The sequence below is a fragment of the Muscardinus avellanarius genome (assembly GCF_963383645.1).
Source record: "Muscardinus avellanarius genome assembly, chromosome: 8".
NCBI classification, from domain to species: domain Eukaryota; kingdom Metazoa; phylum Chordata; class Mammalia; order Rodentia; family Gliridae; genus Muscardinus; species Muscardinus avellanarius.
The window spans coordinates 61,492,815-61,514,088 of NC_137794.1; the positions used below are offsets into that span (position 1 = coordinate 61,492,815).

The following is a 21,274-nucleotide window of genomic DNA, read 5'->3' on the forward strand; positions in this document are numbered from 1 at the left end:
ATTACAAGCGTGCGCCACCATGCCCGGCGACCAAGTTTGAAATAGGTAAAGTCTCTGGGAACAGAGAAGAACTGAAAAAGGCTCAAAAACAAAGTCTGAGGTAGACACAAAAGGAAATGTGTCCAATGCAGGGAGACCAGGGCTGGCATGCTCTCGGGCTGCACAAACATGCTAAACTGGGTCTTGCCATTCATACTAGAAGTCCCCAAGCTCAGACCAACAGAAACTGCTGGAGGTAAGTGGGCAAAGACAGGATGATCAAATTTGCGGATATTTTTATGTACTTTTAAATCAAAAGAACATAAAATAGAAAAATATATCGTCTCACTGCTACCTGGTCACTATTTCCCTGATTTCATCTACCTCCACAGGTAATCGGTCTTATGTGGAATGAAAATATTCTTATACAAAAGATAGCATGTTATACATTGTTATGTTCTCTGCCTTTTTTTTCTTTACTTAATATATCCAATCTTTTCTGTTTGTTGCAACTGCATACCTGGTTGGTACATCAAAACCGGTCCCCTGTGGATGAAAACTAATCAACTAGCTACTGGACTTTACTATGATAGACAAGTTTGTAAGTAGGACTGCTGGGTCAGACAGTAAAGGCATTTATAATTTTAACACATAATGCTAAAGTTTGCACTCCTACCAATAATATATAAAACTTGGACAACCAAGAGTTCTCAAGCTTTTGGATTTTTACCAATATGGAAAGTAAAAAACTATCTTAATAAAGTTTTATTTTGCATGTCTCTCTTCTTAGGTAGGGTTAAACATCCTTGCATATGTTTAAGGAACATCTGTACTTCCTTTTCTATAAATTATCTATTGACATGTCTTTTGCCCATTTTCTGTTGTTTCTATGATATATATTTGTATAATGTATATGTGTATATGTACACACACAAACACATAGACAATAGAGAAGTGGCAGTTTTTCTCCCAACTTGAATTTCCCTTTGACTTTGCTGATAGTGTCTTTTGGACATACAATTTTTTTTTTTTTTTTTTTTGTGGTACTGGGGTTCCTGGAAGCCCTTCTACCTCCGGGATACACTCCCACAGGCTACACTCCCAGACCTATTTTTTAATTTTTTTTTTTTTTTTTTTTAATGTGGAAACAGGGTCTCTTAAGCCAGCGAGGCTGGCTCCAACCAGCGCGATCCTGATCCTCCAGTCTCCGCCTCCCAAGCCGGGGATTACAAGCATGCGCCACCACGCCCGGACTTACCACTCTTTTGACTTCTGGGTTTTGAGTCATAATTCTAGAAAGGTTTTATAACTCTAAGGTTGAAATTAAAACTCTCTCATGTTTTTGCATTCATGTTAAAATCTGACCCTTCTGGGGTTTCTCCAAGTACACAACGTCATGAATGGCCCTCACATTCCTTCCTTCCAGGTGGCTACAAAGTTGTGGCACAGCACATACTAGAGTCCGTCCTTGCTTGTGCTGACGAGTTGTCTTATTTTCTAGTCTATTTCTGAAGTTTCAATTCTGCCCGACTTAGTTTACTCAGGCAGCAGTACCAGCATGCTTGTGTTGAAGCATCTGTTTTGAAGCTGTCAGGCTTAGTTCCCCCTTCGTTGCTCCTTTTCCCCCCCAAGGTTTTCCAGAATTCACTATGCACTTAATCACTATTTTTTTCTAGTATGTTATTGTGATCATTTATAAATTAAATAAGAAATCATTTGCAGGAAAATGGCAGGACCTGGAAAAGATGTTAAGTGAGATTAGCCTTCACAGAAAGTGAAGGGTCATGCTTTTTCTCGTTTATGGAAGCTAATCAAGACATAAGAAGGACTGCAGAAAATGGAGGAGAAATCCCAGTGGAGAAAGGGCAATGATCTAGGGGAGGGTGGAGGAGAATCAATGAAGGAAACACTTCCAATGAGGTTATGTACATATATAAGAATACTAATGCCAATCTCAGTATTCTGTATGGGAAGGAGCCTGGGGAAGCCCACCAAGTGCTGTGTGCATGTGTGTCACTATCACTGTGAACTACATTATGAGGTGAGCCTATAATGCACCAACAAGTGTATACAATTTAAGTAAGGGAGAACTGACACTTATAATTGTTTAGATTTCCTATTCAGGAACATGCGGTATTTTTTTATATGTTCGTGTCTACTTTTATTTTCTTCAGGACCATGGGGAGTATAGTGGAAAGAAGACAGGTAGATGAGGTTACACTAGTACAGACTATTCCTGATAACTGAAGAATATGGAAAGGCTAAACTTGGCAGAGAACAGAGTAAAGAGGAAATTTCAATGTTAATCACCTGGATAAACTTGCCACAGAGGCAAAAGAGGAATGGCTAGAAAGTTGGGAGGGAAAGAAATGAAAAGTTGCTTTTTTAAGAAATTAGGATAAAAGTTATATCAACTAGGTCTAGTGATATGAAAGTCATTAGTGATCTTAGTAACATCTATTTTAGGAGAATTGAAGGCTAGAAGCCACAGTGGGATTTACATTCCAGTATGACCATATTGGGCTATTTGGCTCTAATTTCGTTCTAAAAAAGACTTCCTAAAGGTCAAAATGCCACTTATTTCAGAATGTAACTGTATAGTAATTATTTCTAAAATGGAGTTCAAACATACTTTCAGAAGAAGGTTCTTGAATAATTCACACAAAAATGCACAGATCCAGAAAATACTGCCAATAGAAGGAAATATCAGGAACCCGAGCAATAGAGCCAAGGGAGTGGCAAACATGAAACAAAATTTCTCTAAAGCAAATTAGGCTATAACTTCAGAGAGGGACCAACTTGGCATTAGCCCCTGCAATTACACACACATTCTTAAGCACAGCCAGAAAGCTTGATACAATATGTAGCTGCCTAAACTGGATGCACAAAACAAGGCCTTAGCTGCTTGGAAATACTTCCTTCTGCCTCTGGTCAAAATACTATACTGACCACACTCTCTACCTCCCCCAACCTGGTCTCAAAATCCTGTGTGTGTGTGTGTGTGTGTGTGTGTGTGTGTGTGTGTGTGTGTGTTGGGGGGGAGCAGTTAGTACCACCAGCAGAAGCACATGGGCTTCTCCTGCTTTGATAGAAAATATTCAGGGGTTTCTCCTAATCCCTGCTAATGTTGATAGATGGGAAAGTTTTCAGTATCTAGCCATGGTAGAAAAAGCGAGGTCAAGGAACAAAGGGATCGATAAAACAGAGACATGCCCTGGGCTGAAGGAGCCCTAGGTAGGAGAATGGCTCCCGGAAACTCCAGACACTTGGGACTTTGTGAGGGCGGAGAACACAAAGGAGGTGGGGCATGGCATTCAAGGGTCAAAATACTGGAATCCTAATTCAAGGAGAGAGACCTTAGATTGTTATGTTTAAAATAGAATACTAAAAAAGAGGAGGGAAATAGAGATGATTTTATATCAAAATTTTCTCACTCATATTTCAATGAAATGAAATCAGGACTCTCAAGTGGAACTGATTACTACAACACAAATATTTATTTAAAAAATTAATTATAGTTTCTGTAGAATGCTTCCCCCGCCCCCAGTACTGGGAACCCAGGGGCATTCTATCTCTGAGCTACACCCACAGCCCTATTTTTTAATTGAAACCAGGTCTCACTAAGTTGCAGAGAGCCTCACTAAGTAGCTGAGGCTGGCAGAGAACCTTGATCCTCCTGTCTCTGCCTCCCAAATGCTGGGATTACAAGTGTGCACCACCACGCCCCACCCCTGGTTGTAGAATTCTTTAGAACAGAAAATTTCCAAGCCCAAATAACCTAATTTTCATGTCAAAACCAATTTTCTACATGGAGAAACAGGGCAGTGAAACAGACTAATATCTTTTTTTAACCTCTCATTTTAATAGTTGGACCAAGAATTTTTTTAAAAAATCATAAACTAGCCAGGCTTGTAATCCCCATGGTTGGGAGGCAGAGACAGGAGGATCGCACCGGTTCGGAGCCAGCCTCTCTGGCGTAAGAGACCCTGTTTCCAAATAAAAATATAAAAATAGGTCTGGGAGTGTAGCCCAGACATAGAAGGGCTTCCAGGAACCCCAGTACCACCAAAAAAAAAAAAAAAAAAAAAATCATAAACTACTATGCAAAAATTCTGAATCTCTTCTACCACTTACTAGGCTACAGTAGTATAGTCTCTTTTGTTATAAGAGCATAATATTCAAAACTCTGATGAGGTTCCCTCTAGATATAAGATCATGCTTCATAAAAAGGATACCCTGTGACGAGGACTATTATCTTTTGTGGTTGCTAAAAATACTAAGCAAGACCAGTAAATTCAACCTAGTACAGTGGTAAAGGCGAAAGAAAAGAGAGTATCTGAAATAAAGAAGACAAACAAGAATCTTATTGTAGCTCTTTCTAGAAGGTTGGTTATAAATTTATTCAAGTTTCTCTGTACTGTTTTGTATAACTTTATTGTAGCTTATCTAAAAGATTGGTTATAAATTTATTCAAATTGTTCTGTACTGTTTTATAAGCACACACATAGTCCCTTCATTCCAGTACCACCTAACAAAGTAGCACTCAAAAACATCCAGTTCAACTGAGAAAATACTAAAAACTTTCAGGTGTAGCTCAGGAGTAGAATGCCCTTGGATTCAACCCCAGTACCACAAAATAACAACGACAATAATAATAAATTTGAAAGTTAAGTAAAAAATAAAGCTGGAAAAAAATACTACAAACTTTCTGTGGAACCAGTCCATATGTTGTTCATTCTGCCATCAGTCCAAACTGGTCGAACAGTCAGTATCAGAGATCTGCATTGCATTAGTAAAATCTACTTCCAGGTATAAATTATCTGCAAGAGGTCATCTCAGCTAAAGAAACAGGGGCTGGCTAGCTTTGTAGTTTAATTTACACACTTTTTTATCAGAGGGAAGTAATCGAGTATATTAAAGGATATGGCTATTCTCTGGAGCAATGTTTTTATTTATTTATAAAATTAGAACTGTGCTATGTCTTACCAGAGGAGCAAGAAATAAATCACATATTGGTTCATTATGGTGACACTTTGTTCTATTTACTGCTATTGGAAGAAATGCATTTTATTCCTACAGTAAAATGATAGAACTTTTGTTCCCAGGCATGTGCCTAACCCTTATTTCAAGGGGAAAAAAAATGTAGGCACAATATTCCAACTTACAACAAGCAGGATGGAGGCCCATGAGCCATGAAATGGGAAACAAACAGGAAAGAGACTCGGCATTGGCATTTGTGGGTAATAAATATTATAGCGATCGAGGAGATGAACAGTTCATGTTGTTTATGATTACAGACTGATTATTCCTCTAAGTGCAAAGGCTATCCAATAAGTCATATCCGGGTTGATTTGTTAGCAAGGTACTTTCACCAGATAATAAATTAGAATGTAATTAAAGTGCATTCTGTCTGTTTATCATGGACTAAGATGGCTTACTATAATTCTCAATTATCTGCATGAACACACAACATGACAGCAGAGGGAATAAACCTTCCAGCAAAGGGCAACAGAAGTCTTCAGCCTATGCTAAGATTGCTAGATTTCTCTTCCAGTCCTTTTAGAAAACTGTTTCCAATTTTGATAAACTATGTAAATGGAACCAAATTAATCTGATACTTGCTTTTGTACAGTAAGTCACCGAGTTAGGTCTGGATACGTCACAAGTCCCCAAACTTCAAAAATGTGTCAGCAATTTGCTAAGAGCAGTGACTAAATCACAGATGAAGGAAACAGAACTGGATCTTCACTGCAAAACTTTGTTAAGTGGTAAATGTAAGTGTGGAGAAAACAGAGGACTCACAAGCAGATACCAACATTTAATCATGAAAGCAATTTAAAATTTAAAAATTTTGTTTAAAAAATGTACTTGTAAGCCAGCATGGTGGCTCACACTTGTAATCCCCGCGCTTGGGAGGCAGAGACAGGAGGATCATGCAGGTTCAAAGCCAGCTGCGCTGGCTTAAGAGACCCTGTTTCCAAATAAAATATAAAATAGGTTTGGGAGTGTAGCCCAGAGGTAGAAGGATTTCCAGGAACCCCAGTACCACCAAAAAAAAAACAAAAAAAGTACTTGCAGCAGATAAGACAATAATCTCACTACAGAAAGATCTCATAAGGATTAGTAAAAAAAAAAAACTGAGTTTATGAGACATAAATAAATAAAAACACAAATAGAAATACAAATAGAAACAATATTCAAATAAATTATTTTTTAAATCAGGGTAACTTTTTTAACTGAAGTAATAAAAACTTCTTTAAATGATAATTACCAGTATTAGAAAGTATCACTGGCACTCTCATACATTGTAGATAGAGTTGCAAATTGGTTAGAACTTTTCAAAAATGCAATCTTGTAATTCAAATTAAACACTGTAAAATGTTTATAATTTTAGCCATTGCTCCCATATCATGGAGTCTAATAAAAGTATTTACCTAAGCTTGATCTATCAATAACAAGATTCTAAAACATAAAAATCCAACAGGGTTAGGATCTGTATAATATAAAATATGATGAATTGTATATTATTGTAAAATATTATGAATTGTGCTATGAACATGGTTATGCATATGTTACTGTAGTTCTCTGATTTCAAACCCTTTGAAAAGATACCCAGGAGTGGTATAGCTGAATCATATGGTGGATCCATTCCCAGTTTTCTAAGGAATCTCCACACTGATCTCCATAGCGACTGAACTAGTTTGCACTCCCACCAACAGTGTAAAAGAGTTCCTCTTTCCCCACATCCTCACCAGCATTTGTTGTTATTTGATTTCTTTATACTTGCCACTCTGATTGGGGTTAGATAGAATATCAGTGTAGTTTTGATTTGCATCTCCCTGATGGCTAATGATGTTGAACATCTCTTCATGTATCTACTGGCCATTTGTATCTCTTCTTTTGTGAAGTGTCTATTCAATTCAGTTACCCATTTCTTGATTGGGTTATTTATTTTGCTAATGTAGAGTCTTTTGAGCTCTTTATATAAATATTCTGGATACTAGCCCTCTATCAAAGTGGTAGCTGGTAAAGATCTTCTCCCATTCTGTAAGCCTTTAGGTTCTTGATGGTTTCCTTTGATGACCAGAAACTTTTTAGTTTGATGCCATCCCACTTGTTAATTCTTGCTTTAATTTCCTGTACTTTGGAGGTCTTGTTGAGAAAGATACCGCCTGTGCCTACATGTTGGAGTGTTGAGCCTATGGCCCTCCTCTAATAACTTCATAGTCTCATTATAGCAAAAATATGGAACCAACCTAGGGCTCCATCAACAGATGAATGGATTGCAAATTGTGGGAAATACACACAATGGAATTCTACTCACCTATTAAGAAGAACAAAATCATGTCATTCACAAGAAAATGAAAAGACCTGGAGAACATTATGTTAAGTGAGATCAGCCAAGCACAGAAAGAGAAGGGACATATGTTTTCTCTAATATGCCCAAACTAGGGAGTATTAGGGATACCAGACGGACTCCAGATAATAGAGGGGAAACCTCAGCAAAGCTAGAATGGAAGCATAGGAGAGGAAGAAGGCTGAGGTTGATTAATGGAGAAGCTACATTCAAATATGTGTAAAAGTATGAATGTAGCATGATCAACCTGGACACTCATTGTTGGGAGGGGAAAGGGAAAATGGGGGGAGGAGAGGGCATCAACCACAGTCTGAATGTATGCCATTTTCAATATGATCCACATAAAAAATAAATTTAAAAAATACAGTATTACAGCCACACATGGTGGTACATACCTGTAATCCTAGTACTGGCTAAGACAGGAGGATAGTAGATTTGAGGCCAGCTTCAGCAACTTAATAAGACCTTGTTTCAAATTTAAAAAGGGCTGGGCATGTAGCTCAGAGGGAGAATGCCCCCAGGTTAAATTCCCCATACCAAACAACAACAAAAATATAATATGACATGAAATAATCATGGGAGTAATATTTTATAGTTACTTTTTTTCTCTTTTATTGTGGTACTGGGGGTGGAACCCAGGGGCATTTTACCTCTGAGCTATGCCCCCAGCCCTAATTTTTATTCTTTATTTTAAAACAGGGTCTCACTGAGTTGCAAAGGGCCTAAGTAGCTGAGGCTGTTCGTGAACCTGGATCCTCCTGTCTCAGCCTCCCAAATGCTGGGATTACAAGTATGTGCCACCATGCCTGGCTCATTTTACAGCTATTTTAAATGATGGCTAATGAAACCAAGTATAAAAAGATAGAAAATTTTATGTACATGATAATTATATTCAAGCAGAAATATGTATATTAAAGAAGATTAGGAAGAAAAATACCAAAGTGATAATCACTGTGTTAAAGTGGTATCATAGAGTGAATAACTAGCCCCCAAAGATGTCCATATCCTAATCCCCAGAACTCATGGCTATCACTTTATGTGGCAAGAGGACTGCAAGATTGCAGAGGTGATTAACTTAGGAAGTTTGAGATGGAAAGATTATTCTGGAATACCTGGATAGACCCAATGTAATCATCACGACCCTTTAGTAAGAAAGCAGGAAGGTCAGAGTCAGAGGAGATGAGATGAGCTGACAGAGCAGAGGCCAGGGTGATGTAGCCATAAATGAAGGAATGTGGGCAGCCTCTAGAAGTTGGAAAAAACAAGGAATGGATTCCCCTACAGCTTTCAAAGGGAATGCAGCTCAGCCTATTCCTCGATTTTAGGCCCAAAAGATTCATTACAGGCTTCTGACATCTAGTACACAAGTTAATAAACTTAAGTTCTGTTGTTTTAAGCCACTAAATTCATAAGTTGGTACAGCAGCAATAGGAAACTAAACATACATACATAGTGAGTATATATATTTCATATTTCTTCTATTGATATATCCTAATATAAGTTTAGTCAAATTTAAGATTCAAGATGAAAACATACTACACATGAGTATCAAATAGTTAGCTAAAGAGATAGATGGATGGATGGATGGATGGATGGATGGATGGATGAATGGATGGATAATGAACACCAATACATGCCATTTAATTCCCTGAGGTTCTGATTTACTTTTTGTTCGGCTTAGCCTCAGTATATTTTTTAATTCCAGATGTTAGTATCTAGCCAGGGTTGACAAGCACTGCTCTCAGATAGCAACTCATTAACTGTCAAGTTTCCCCTAACTCAAAAGCAGGAATATAAATCAACTTAAAACCAGATTTGTTTCAAAAATTCTGCAGAAAAAAGCAGCCAACAACAATCTGTACTAACTTAAATTTAGGACTGGGACTTGTAACCTTTGTCAAAGAAAAAGAAAAATAAAATCACTTATTCTAACTTTGTAGAGTTCAAAAGACTTTTCAGAGATAAAGTTCTCAAAACAAACATAAAAAGGTTGTTTTTATTACCACAAGAATCTACATTCAAATTAGAGAAATTCACAAGAGTAATTTGGCTTCTTTCATTTTTCTACCAACAAATGACCTTATTATAAAACTGCTAAAATTGTATAAGATATCTATTCTTTGAATATTGACAGTATATTTTTGAAATGGTATAGACTAGTGAAAAGAAAAGCTATCAAATTCTCTGATAATGTGTTTTTAGAGATATATTTTTCTTCTAGTTTTCAGGCAAAACTCATATTTACAGCAAAATTGTACACTACATATTTGTGAGCTCATGCACAACTTAGTTTTCAAATGTGAGATTCTAAGCTATGGAGAAATTACTGACAGCTGCACGCATCCCTTGGTCAACTCATAGCATCACCTTATATTCTTTTAGCAGCAAAACCCACATATGAAAGACATCATTATCAACCAAGTGTGTCCAAAGACTGGTCTCCATAGCAACTGTAACTCTGCCACATGTAGTATATAAGGCATGAGAGTTAACAACACATGCACACTGAGCATTGGTATTATGTAGTCCAGACTGGTTGCTGTAGAAACCTAAACCCAAGTCCCTGACAACAGTGGAGAAAATGAAAACAACAACAGAGGGTCCTTGAGAACTTACCCATTTACTCCTCTGCTTTCAAGCAGGGCAATGTCATCTTAAACACTCTGCAAATAGCCTTGCACTGATCGCATGAAAGGAAAATATTCTACAAAACGATTTAAAATGATGTTAAGTCTTTGTTTAATTAGAACCACTTCCTATCCCATAAAAAATTCTCCCTCCCACCCGCTGCTAAATTGGATGTTCAGAAGCTCACTCCAACAAAGTACTGTCACCTTCTCCTAGCCTCAGCCAGAGTCACTCCCACACACAGGCAAGCTGGAAAGATGCCAGCCTTTTGCTGATACATAAAAATTGTACATATTTATGGGGTACTATGTGATGTTTTGATACAAATGTACACTATAATGTTAAAATCAGAATAAGCTTATCTCCTCAAATACTTATCATTTCTTTTATGGTGGAAACATTCAAAGTTCTTTTTTTTTTTATTTACATATCTATAGTCCTCTAGAAACCCAGAACTTCTTTCTCCTACCTAACAATAACTTAGCACCCAGTGGCCAATCTTTCCCCATTTCTCCTTCCATGCTACTCTCCCCAGCCATTCTACTCTCAACTTCTATGATATCAACTTTCTAGACTCCACAGATTATGTGGTACTTGTCTTCCTATGCCTGGTTTATTCAATTTAACATACTAACCTCCAGTTCTACTTATGTTGTGGACAGAATTTTACTTTTTTGTGGCTGAACAGTATGCTGTGTATGTATACCACATTTTTTAAAAAATCTATTCATCAGTTGATGGACATTTAGGCTGTTTTCATCTCTTGGGAATTACAAATAGTGCTGCAGTGTCTCTTTGACACTGAGATGTCCTTTTGACGGACTGATCTCATTTACTTTGGATATATATCTAGTAGTGGGATTGCTGGATCATTTAATTGTTCTACTTCCAATTTTTGAGGGACATCCACTCCAGTTTTCGCAACAGCTCTAATTCGTATTTCCACCAGCAGTGTCCAAGTGTTCCCTTTCTCCACATGCTCACCAGCACTTGCTATATTTTTGCCTTTTTGAAAATGGTCACTCTAACTGGAATGAGGTGCTCTCTTGTAACTTGAGTTGCATTCCCCAGGTGATTAGTGATGTTGAACATTTATTTTAATGTTCCCCATTTATATGTCTTCCTTAGGAAAATGTCTGTATCTCTTGCTATTTTTAAATTGGGGTATTTCAGCCACATGCTTGTAATCCCAGCACTTGGGAGGCTGAGACAGGAGGACCACACAGGTTCAAAGCCAGCCTCGGCTCCTTAGTAAGGCTCTCTGCAACTTAGTGAGACCCTGTTTCCAAATAAAGTATAAAATAGGTCTGGGAGTATAGCCCAGAGGTAGAAAAGCCCTTGGGTTCCACCCCAGTACCATAAATAAATAAATAAATAAACAAATAAATAAATAAATTTATTTCTATTACATTGTTTAGTCCCTTTTATTCTGTTTATTAACTCCTTTTCAGATGTATATCTCACAAATATACTCTCCCACTCTTCATTCTGAAGGGTGTCCCTTCATCCTGTTATTTTCTTTGATGTACAGAAGCTTCTAAGTTTAATGAAATTCCATTTGCCTAGTTTTGCTTTTGTTTCTTGTACTTTGGGGGTTTTGTCCATAAAAAATGCTTGCTCATTCCAATGTCCTGAAGTATTTCTAATGTTTTCTTCTACCAGCTTCACAATCTCAAACCTTACTTACATTAGGTCTCTAATCCATTTTGAGTTGATTTTTTTATGTTTGATAAGACAGGGAAAAATTTCATTCTTTTGCATATGGACATCCAATTTTCCCACCAACATTTATTTTAATACTCTTATTGGTGCACTATAGCACTGCATCATAATGCAGTTCAGTGACAGTGACAAACATGCACACAGCACTTGGTGGGCCTTCCCGGTTCCCTCCCGATCCCCCCTTCCCTATACAGGATTTTGAGACGGACACAGGTATTCTGGTATTTCCACGTATGTATACAATGTCAATTGAAGTTATTCTTACATTGATTCTCCCTCTCCTCCTTTAGACCACCTCCCTGGCTCCACGGAGGTTTCTCTTCCATTATCCAACGTCCCTCTGGTATCCCAATTATTTCCTATCTTCTGAATATGGGGAAAAAATATGACTCTTCACTTTTTGTGAATGGATAATCTCATTTAAAATAATGTTCCCCAGGTCCAAACATTTTCCTGAAAATGACATAATTTTATTCTTCTTGATTACTGAGTAGACTTCCCTCGTGTGTACACCCCATAATTTGGTAATCCGTTCATCTGTTGCTGGGCACCTAGGTTGGTTCCATAATTTGGCTATTGTGAATCTTACTGCTATAAACATGGATATATACATAAATTGCTATAATATTCTGATTTCAACCCCTTTGGAAAGATACCCAGGGGTGGTATAGCTGGATCATTTGGTGAATCCATTACTAATTTTCTGAGGAATTTCCACACTGATCTCCATAGTGGCTGTACTAATTAATTTGCAATCCCACCAACAATGTAAAAGAATTCCTGTTTCCCCACATCCTCATCAGCATTTATTGTTGTTTGACTTCCTGATGACTGTCATTCTGAATGGGGTTAGATGGAATCTCAATGTAGTTTTGATTTGCATCTTCCTGGCTGCTAATGATGTTGAACATTTTTTCATGTATCTAGTGGCCATTTGTATCTTCTTTTGTAGAGTGTTTCTTTAGTTCATTTGCTTATTTACTGATTGGGTTTTTTTATTTTTATTTTTTTTGTGTGTTGAGTCTTTTAAGTACTTTGTGTATTCTAGATATTAATCCTCTATCAGGGGATAGCTGGCAAAGCTCTTTTCCCATTCTGTAGGCTCTCTCTCTCTCTCTCTCTCTCTTTTTTTGTGGGTCTAGAGATGGAACCCAGAGGCATTCAACTCTGAGCCACACCTCCTGCCCTATTTTTTATTCTTTATTTTGAAACGGGGCCTCACTAAGTAGCTAAGGCTGTTGGCAAACCACAATCATCCAATCTCAGCCTCCAGAATGTTGGGATTACAAGTGTGTGCCACCACGCCCAACTGTAGGCTTTCTCTTGATGGTTTCCTTTAATGAGCAGAAGCTTTTTAGTTTAATGCCATTCCATTTGTTAATTCTTGTTTTAATTTCCTGAGCTTTGGGGGTCTTACTGAGGCAGTTTCTACCTGTGCCTATATGTTGGAATGTTGGCCCTATGCCTTCCTCTAGTAACTTCAAAGTCTCTGGTCTAATTTCCCAGTCTTTGATCTATCTCAAGTTGACTCTTATTCAGGATGAAAGGTAAGGAGTTAATTTCATTTTTTTTTTAAATCCCATCAACATTTATTTAAAGGACTGTCCTCTTTCCAATGCATCTTCTTAGCACCTTTGTGGAAGATCAGCTGGCTATAGATGTATGGGTTAACTTCTAAGTCTCTATTCAGTTCCATTGGTCTATGTGTCCACTTTTATGCCAATACTATGCTGTTTTAATTACTATAGCTTTGTATAGCCATTTAATAATTTATTTATTGACAGTACAGTGACAAGTATACTCTCCATTTATAGTAAAAGGAAACTGAACAGGAAAATGTATAAGAGATAAAATGAATACAATGACAAGATAATAAATGTGATCTTGAAAAAAGTAGTGTCACTTTAGTTCTGATAATAAGGAAGAAAGAAGGCATACGGGCAATCTGTTCCTCTTTAGCTTGGTTATCCGTGTCTAGATGAGAGTCCCTGAAAGCTTATTTGCTGATCTGTATTACTGACTCATTGCAACACAGGTGTAGCTTTAAATTTCACTCCTTAATGGATACCAATGTTGTTTCTAATGCTTAGTTATTAGTCTTCCTACTTATCCTCTGTTTTGAAAGAACAAAGCCACACAAGGGAGAGAATTAAAGATAAGGGCTTTTGAACAGCATTGCTTTCTCTTTGTTTCCCTACAGCAAAACTTGTTTAAACATGTGAAAAGAAAAGAGAATAAAATGAAATTCATACCTTTGGCATATGTCTTTTAAAATAAAACAACTATCACCTGACAAGAAATTAGCTATCTTTCTAAATGACACTTGTGAGCTAATGGACTCCTGATTTGAGAAAGCCTTTGTGAATTCAAAGAGACTTTTACTAATTGTATGAATCCTATCTATCTAAAGCATTTTTTTTCAGTGCAAGAAAGTGCTTTATGATTACAGATCCATTCTTTTAAGAACAGTTATACTGCTTAAATAACTCCAGATGCTATGTTTTGATTTTTGGTTAAGCAGTGGGAACAGGAGGGCAGAATGCAAAATGAGAACCTTTCCTATCACTAGTGTTTGCCATTCCATCATAAATGAGCCCTTTCTCATATTTCTACTTGGAGGTCCCAAAACTTAAACTTATAACACTCATGCAAAATGCCGAAATATAAGAAATTAGATAGGACTGTTACTTAAAAATAGATTTGTAGATAGCTGACATCTGAATTATTCTTACAAATCACAATCATATGAAACAGGAGTTGCTTTCTGTATTTGTAATGAATTTGCCAACAGTATAAAGCATTACCAAGAGATGGCTGTTTCTGATAAAGGGACAAATTTTGGGATGACAAACTCTGTATGTTTTGAAGAAGCTGTACACCTGCTGATTCAAATTGTTCTCAAATTCTAAATCCACAATATCTTAAAACAAATACCACTTCATACTATATATTAGATATCCTCAAAATTTTTGAAGTATTCTGATTAGTCATTTGTACACTGCACAATCATAAAGGAATTTTACGTTTACCCTCCCTCCATCTTTAAGGTGTATACTGATTGCATATAAGATTTCAAAACTAAAGAAGCAATGGCATCATGTGGTAATCTACTCCTAATAACTGTTACAGCTAGAAAAAGCTTAGTCACCTAATTTTAATTAACCCTGCTATAATTTATGTGCATTTTCTCTTGCTTTGTCTCCTAGAAATGCTGGTTTCTAGTTTCAGCCTATGAAGCATAATACATAAGATGAACACCATGAGCTAATTAAAGTAATGACTAAGGCAAAGTTCAGGAAAAGGGCAAGAACTTCTAGTTAGGAAGGTTTTATTCTATTCATTTCAATTCAGTGTGTTGAAGTGTGAGTTGGGTGAATATATACTAAAGGCTTTCTGTGTCATGTATCCACTGGGCAACAGGAATAAAAAGAGAAAAATCACCTCTCTCAAAAGTTCAGTCTTAGCTGGGCATGGTGGCACTTGCTTGTAATCCCAGCATTTGGGAAGCTGAGACAGGAGGATCACAGGTTCATGGCCAGCCTCAGCTACTTAGTGAAGCCTTCTGCAACTTACTGAGACCTTCCTTGTTTCAACTTAAAGTATAAAAAATTGGGCTGAGGGTACAGCTCAGATGAATGCCCCTGGGTACAATTCCCAGTACTGGAAAAAAAAAAAAGTTTAGTCTTGGAAACACTTATATTAGAGTAAATTAGAGGTCCAGAGTACAGAAGTCAGGTTGGCCAGTTATCCATGAAGTAGGCAGCTGTAACCAAGGCACCTCCAGTGGTGATGGGAGAACACATGCCCAGTCTAGAGGTATCAGCCACTTCTGACACCAGTAGGCGTTGTTCCCACCCAGGAACATTCTATCTCCAAGCTACACCCCCATCCCTATTTGTTTTTTTATTTTAAAACAAAGACTCAATAGGTTGATGAGAATCTCACTACTTGCTGAGATTGTCCTTGAACCTGCAATTCTCAGCCTCCCAAGTACTGGGATTACAGGCCTGTGCCACTGTGCCAAGCTTTGTCATGCCTATGTTTAATCATGGTTACCACCAAATAAAAAGTATATAAAAAATGAATAATATTTTAAAATAACAAAACCATATAAAGTGCTTTTAGTAAAAGCTTTGTATATTCTATAGTATAAGTTTTCACATACAATAGCATGAAAAGAACAGCCTAGGCAAAGGGTCACATTGAGCTGAGTGCTGCTTCAGGACCTCCTTCAGGTGAACCTTTAGGAATCAGCACCTTGAGAGACGACATCAAAGCCAAAATCAAGAACTTCAAGACTGCCCCTTTCAATAGCCACTTTCCCAACCAAAATGAGACCAGGAACTGCAGGCAGAGCTAATGCACTTCCACTGCTGTGAGAGAGCAACGGCCATGGCAGGGTGATGTCTCTGTGTGCAAATCCCTCTGCTCCTTATCCTGGGTCACAATGTGGGATGACCATCAGGCAGAAAGTACATTTCCTGGGAAGATCTGAACCGCCTCTACTCCACCTCTCCTCTGCTCTTCTCCCAAGGTAACAAAAGGAGGCCCTTGATACATGGTGGTCCTTACCCTTGGATCCTGAATCAAGACTTGACTAATAACTTAAAAATCATTGGAAAAGTAAAAAGAAAAAAAACCTAATAGAAAAATAGCCTAGAGTTAAATTAAAATGTCAACAGAGTAGAAGATGGATAATAGCCTTTTTGTGTATATTATTGTGTTGGAGGAAGGGTACTGGGGAATGAACCTAGGGGTGTTCTACCTCTGAGCAATATCCCCAGTCCAATTTTATTTTATATTTTGAAAGAGGGTCTCTCTAGGTTGTTGGGGGCCTCACTGAGTTGCTGAGACTGGCCAAAACCTGCAATCCTTTTGTCTCAGTCTCTCAAGTTCTGGGATTACAGGAGTATGCCACCATGCCCCACTTCATGACAGCATTTTTGTTCTAAGAAGAAAGTAAATTTCATTTATTTGGTGATATATATATATATATATATATATTGCGAGTCTGGAGATGGAACCCAGGGGCATTCGATCTCTGAGCTACAACCCCTGCCCTATTTTTTATTCTTTATTTTGAAACTGGGTCTCACTGAGTTGCAGAGGACCTCACTAAGTAGCTGAGGCTGTCCGCGAACCGTGATCCTCCAGTCTCAGGCTCCCGAATGCTGGGATTACAAGTGTGCGCCACCATGCCCAGCTATTTGGTGATATTTAACAATTTAACACATAGGAATTACCTCTCAAAAAATCTCTATAATTATTAAACACTATCAAGAGTATGTTCATGCAAATTATCCATGTTTGAAAAAATCCAAATATTATTGCTAAATTTTAATGTATAATATTCATGAGACCTACATCTAGGTTCATAATACTAGAATAAAACCGATGCAGCTTGCTAAAAAAAAAAAAAAATCTTTGAAGCAAATAAAATAGCATTCCAAGGAGATTCCGAGAGAACAGTAATTTTTAAAGCTATTTTTAAATATTGTTAAAATTAAGTACACAAAAATAGGGGGAAAAATGAAAGGCTATGAAGAACCCTTGGTGAGTCATAGGAAGCAAAGCAAATCCAGCTGCCCAAAACTACATAGATCTGTACCTAGGACTTCCGGTAAGTGTCAAATCATAAACAGCTATCTGAAGGGTTCACACGTAGTACTCATTTTTAAAACCTACTCTAGGGTAATTATTTTTGGAAAAACATTCATTGAACTCTTCTTCAGAACACAAGCACAAATGACTATTTTGTTGTAACTAATGAGTGTCTAAATTGCTTTTGAAAAAGAGAAAATGGTGAATCCTATAGAACAATAAAGTAAGGACAGTTATATAAGGTGGTTGTGAAAAATAAAATCCTGAATCCTACAGAATAAAGAAAATTATATAACACATCTTGATGAAAAGCAGTTGGCAATACTGTAGTAATGAGCAAGCTAAGAAATGAGTCTGAATTCTACTTCATCAGAATCTAAGCAACAAAGACTGTTACAGCGCTTGAAACCTACAATCAACTTATCCTCATTAACTGTGCTCAGAACTAAGTACGCAGACAACGTAGTACTCCTCAACCTTGAGAAACACACGGACACATTTTAAAGGGGAAAAATTCAGTTACTCACTATTGCTTTAAATGATTCTTATAAAAATGTTTATACGTCTTAGGCGATCAAATAAAGCGACCTAACCAAGAGGGATGAGTGGGGATGAGAGAGAAATTCCCTAATGTACATGATGTACATTCACAAACATAACAAAGTCAATCACCAAGCAAAACATGAGAAAAAGGGAGGGGAGAGGGAATGGGGTGGGAATTTGGGAAGGGCTACATGAGTGATGTATGCATGTATGCCTCTACCATCTTGTACCCCATCGAGATATATGACTACAATGCATCAATAAAAATGTTTATAAATATGTACAAATATAAAAACTAAAAACAATGACCATAGTTCCTATACAACCAAAATAAATAAAGTTGAAAATGAAGCTTACTCAATTTGGCATTAATTTACCATGACAAATGATACTTGACCAAAATTAAATGGCCATTCCCAGTGTGACACCGGTGCTGGCTGCCTTGGTATAGGTCCTTTGGAACAGGGGAAGCCTATGGGGAGAATGCTTCCTCTCTTCCTCTGTTCAAATGTATGAAACTACTATCCATACCACACACTGCTCTTTTATCCCCTGATTGAGTGAAGATTCTCCCATTACTCTTAACAGAAATAGACTGTTGAGAGGCACAACACAATTATTGCTAATCATTTCAGTGGCTCTTTGTTTCTAGGGCTAAGGATTCAGGTGGGAAGGATTGCTACTGAATGGACTCCCTGAAGCAATGAGGAGGAGCCCAGAGGAGGTCTGGGTCCCAATGGAAGCAAGTAACTCCCAGAAGCAAAGTAGACAAGGCCATTCAGATAGGCAACATTGTGGATATGGGATATTAGGTATCTTGGGCTTTGTTGGGAGAGACAGAAATCTGTCTATATTTGATTAATCAGACTCAAGAATTCAAATCAACAGGTAACTACTAAGATCTACTAAGTATCCAAAAAGACATTTAAGATCTTCTAAGTATCCAATACAAATAACTCCAGGTCTAGTAAACCCATCTAAGACACCAGAGTTAAAAACTTTCACCTAAATCCAAGGCCCCTGAATGAAGTTTTTTGAATGAAGGGGAAGCCATATAGCTTTTGGGAGGTCTTTTTCCCAAATGGATTTCTGGCCATTTACCCAGGTAATCATGAGCAAGCAGAAGGGAAATACCCAACTTTCTTGATGAGTATTCATTCATAGTGGGTTTATGCTAACATTAATTCTTATGAGGGCTATGTATAGGGAGTGAAGTTTGCCTTCCCCCTAAAGTTATAAAACAAAGACCATGGCCATTTCAACAAGCAACTGAGTTAACTATTTCCTTTTTTTTTTTTTAAATGGAGATTGACCCCAGGGGTCAATTTCAACCTCCAACCTATAGCCTAGCTCTTTTTAAGAGTCTTGCTAAATTGCTGAGGCTGGCCTTGAATCTGTGATCCTTCTGTTTCAGCTTCCCAAGTACTGGGATTACAGGAGTGTGTCACCTCACCTGGTTATTATTTCTTCTTTAGAAACAGAACCTGGCTGGTCATGGATTCTAGTGAAAACTGAACAGAACATTATGTGACCATGTAATCTAGCTGTTCATTATTAGTTATTATTAGATGCATTTAATACTGAATTCCAGCAGGCCTAAATGTAATCTCAAGCCACAATTAAGTTATATATAAAATCAATGACAGTCCCTATGAGTGTTCTCTGCTATGTACCACCTTGCCCTCATTCTGTTCTATGGTTTCATGAGTACCCTGTGAGTGGCAAGCTTAAGGGGGAGAAATGCTTCTCTAATTACAAGAAGACCTCAACCCTATAAGTGCACTCTTGCTATACAACTCTATTCAGAGGTGATCTTAAGACTCTCTCTCTCTCTCTCTCTCTCTCTCTCTCTCTCTCTCTCCCTCTCCATATATATATTGTGCTATACATTATCATCACACACTTAGAAACAGGTGGCCTGAGGTTAAGATCTATAGGACAATTTCTGGCATGTGTAATAGACTGGCTGAATGATCATGATTGGGAAGGCACATGTTTGAATGGTTAGAGACAAGATAATTTAGAGAAGGGCTATGTGGCAAAACTTGGGGGAATGAGACAGCACCTGAAACCATCTGTGTCCTTCATTACCACACAACTACCGCTAATGAGAAAAGGCTCTGAATAAGCAGGTGTACAGGGAGCCTTTTGTGATGCTGTGGGTCATCTCTCTTGCCTGGTCAACTCAGTACTTGGCTGAGTGGTACTGATGACAGGAAGAGTGGCTGTACATGTGCCCAACAACAGGAGCTTCCTCCAAGGCCGACCCAACAGTGTCACTGCTAAGTGTTCCTGTAATGTACACTCCTCTGATAAACCTCCAAAGGAACAGACTCCAATGACCCTCTCATCCTAGAAAGGTTAGCAATTATCCTTTTCAGGGGAGACAGTCTGTGCTTGGGTGTGACTCCTCTGTCATGCTGCTTCTAACACAACAATCTGTGCACTTGTGTGTACACCTGATACCCCCCTCAACAGTATCTCAGATGAATAAAATCATTTCCCAACAAAAGTAAGACAGTTGGCTGGTGACCAAGTTTCTTTTTTTTTATTGCTGCATTATAATTATACATAAGAGTGGAATTCATTGTGATATATTTGTACATACACATAACATAATTTGGTCAGTTTCATTCCTCAGTACCTCCCGCCCCCCTCCCTCCCCCTGATTCCAATCTTCTACTCTACTGGTCTCCTTCTAATCCCCCCCGCCCCCGCCCATCCCTGCTGCCTTTGTGTGTGTGTGTGTGTTACTGGAGATTGGACCCAGGGGCATTCTACCTCTGAGCTACACACCAGTCCTATTTTACTTGTTTTGAAATGATGTCTCCCTGGGTTGCTGAAGCTGGCCTCGAACCTGCAATCCTCTGTCTCAGACTCCCAAGTGCTGGGTTACTCACCTGTTTTCCATTTTTGTTCTCCATTTTTTCTCTCTAACTTCTATATTACGAGAGAAAATACACAACCCTTGACTTTTGAATCTGACATATTTCAATAACATGATGTTCTCAAGAGCTTCTTTGTTATTAACATGTACTCGCCTCATCTCCCAGAAGCAGGACACACAGCAGACAAGGACAAGGATCTAGATCAGGGTTGTCACGTAGCTGAGTTACTGCTTCAGAATGCAGCTTATAAGCTTAACCAACACTCTTCCAGTTGGATACTGCATATGGCACTTTTCATAAATACAGCTAATGAAATACTTTAAAACCTTGTTTCCTTTAGTAGACTGAGAGCTACCAAAGGTTTTATGCCTAAGGAAAGAATACTTCCACCAGGAGGCAACAATAGAAGCTGAGAGTGTCCCCTGGCTCATCATAACAGAAAAAGGAAAAAAAAAAAAGCTTAAATAGAGTGATATATCAGCTAGCAAAATATACCGTGGCTACTGTGTACAGTGGGAACCAGAATGGGTACTGATGGAATACAGGAAACACTCCA

The 21,274-nt window shown here is 38.0% G+C and overlaps 1 protein-coding gene and 1 pseudogene across 2 annotated transcripts in view; one reads left to right on the forward strand and one right to left on the reverse strand.

The window, feature by feature from the left end:
* Window positions 1–16,181, forward strand: part of LOC308266363 (cytochrome c oxidase subunit 6B1-like) — a 64,138-nt pseudogene extending 47,957 nt beyond the window's left edge. The window contains exon 3 of the transcript in view: window positions 15,876–16,181. The product of the transcript in view is annotated as a cytochrome c oxidase subunit 6B1-like (transcript). The remainder of the gene's footprint in view (window positions 1–15,875) is intronic.
* PDSS2 (decaprenyl diphosphate synthase subunit 2) overlaps window positions 1–21,274 on the reverse strand; it is a gene marked incomplete at both ends in the record, with an annotated part of 286,459 nt that overhangs the window by 253,035 nt on the left and 12,150 nt on the right. The gene's annotated exons all lie outside the window — the stretch shown is intronic.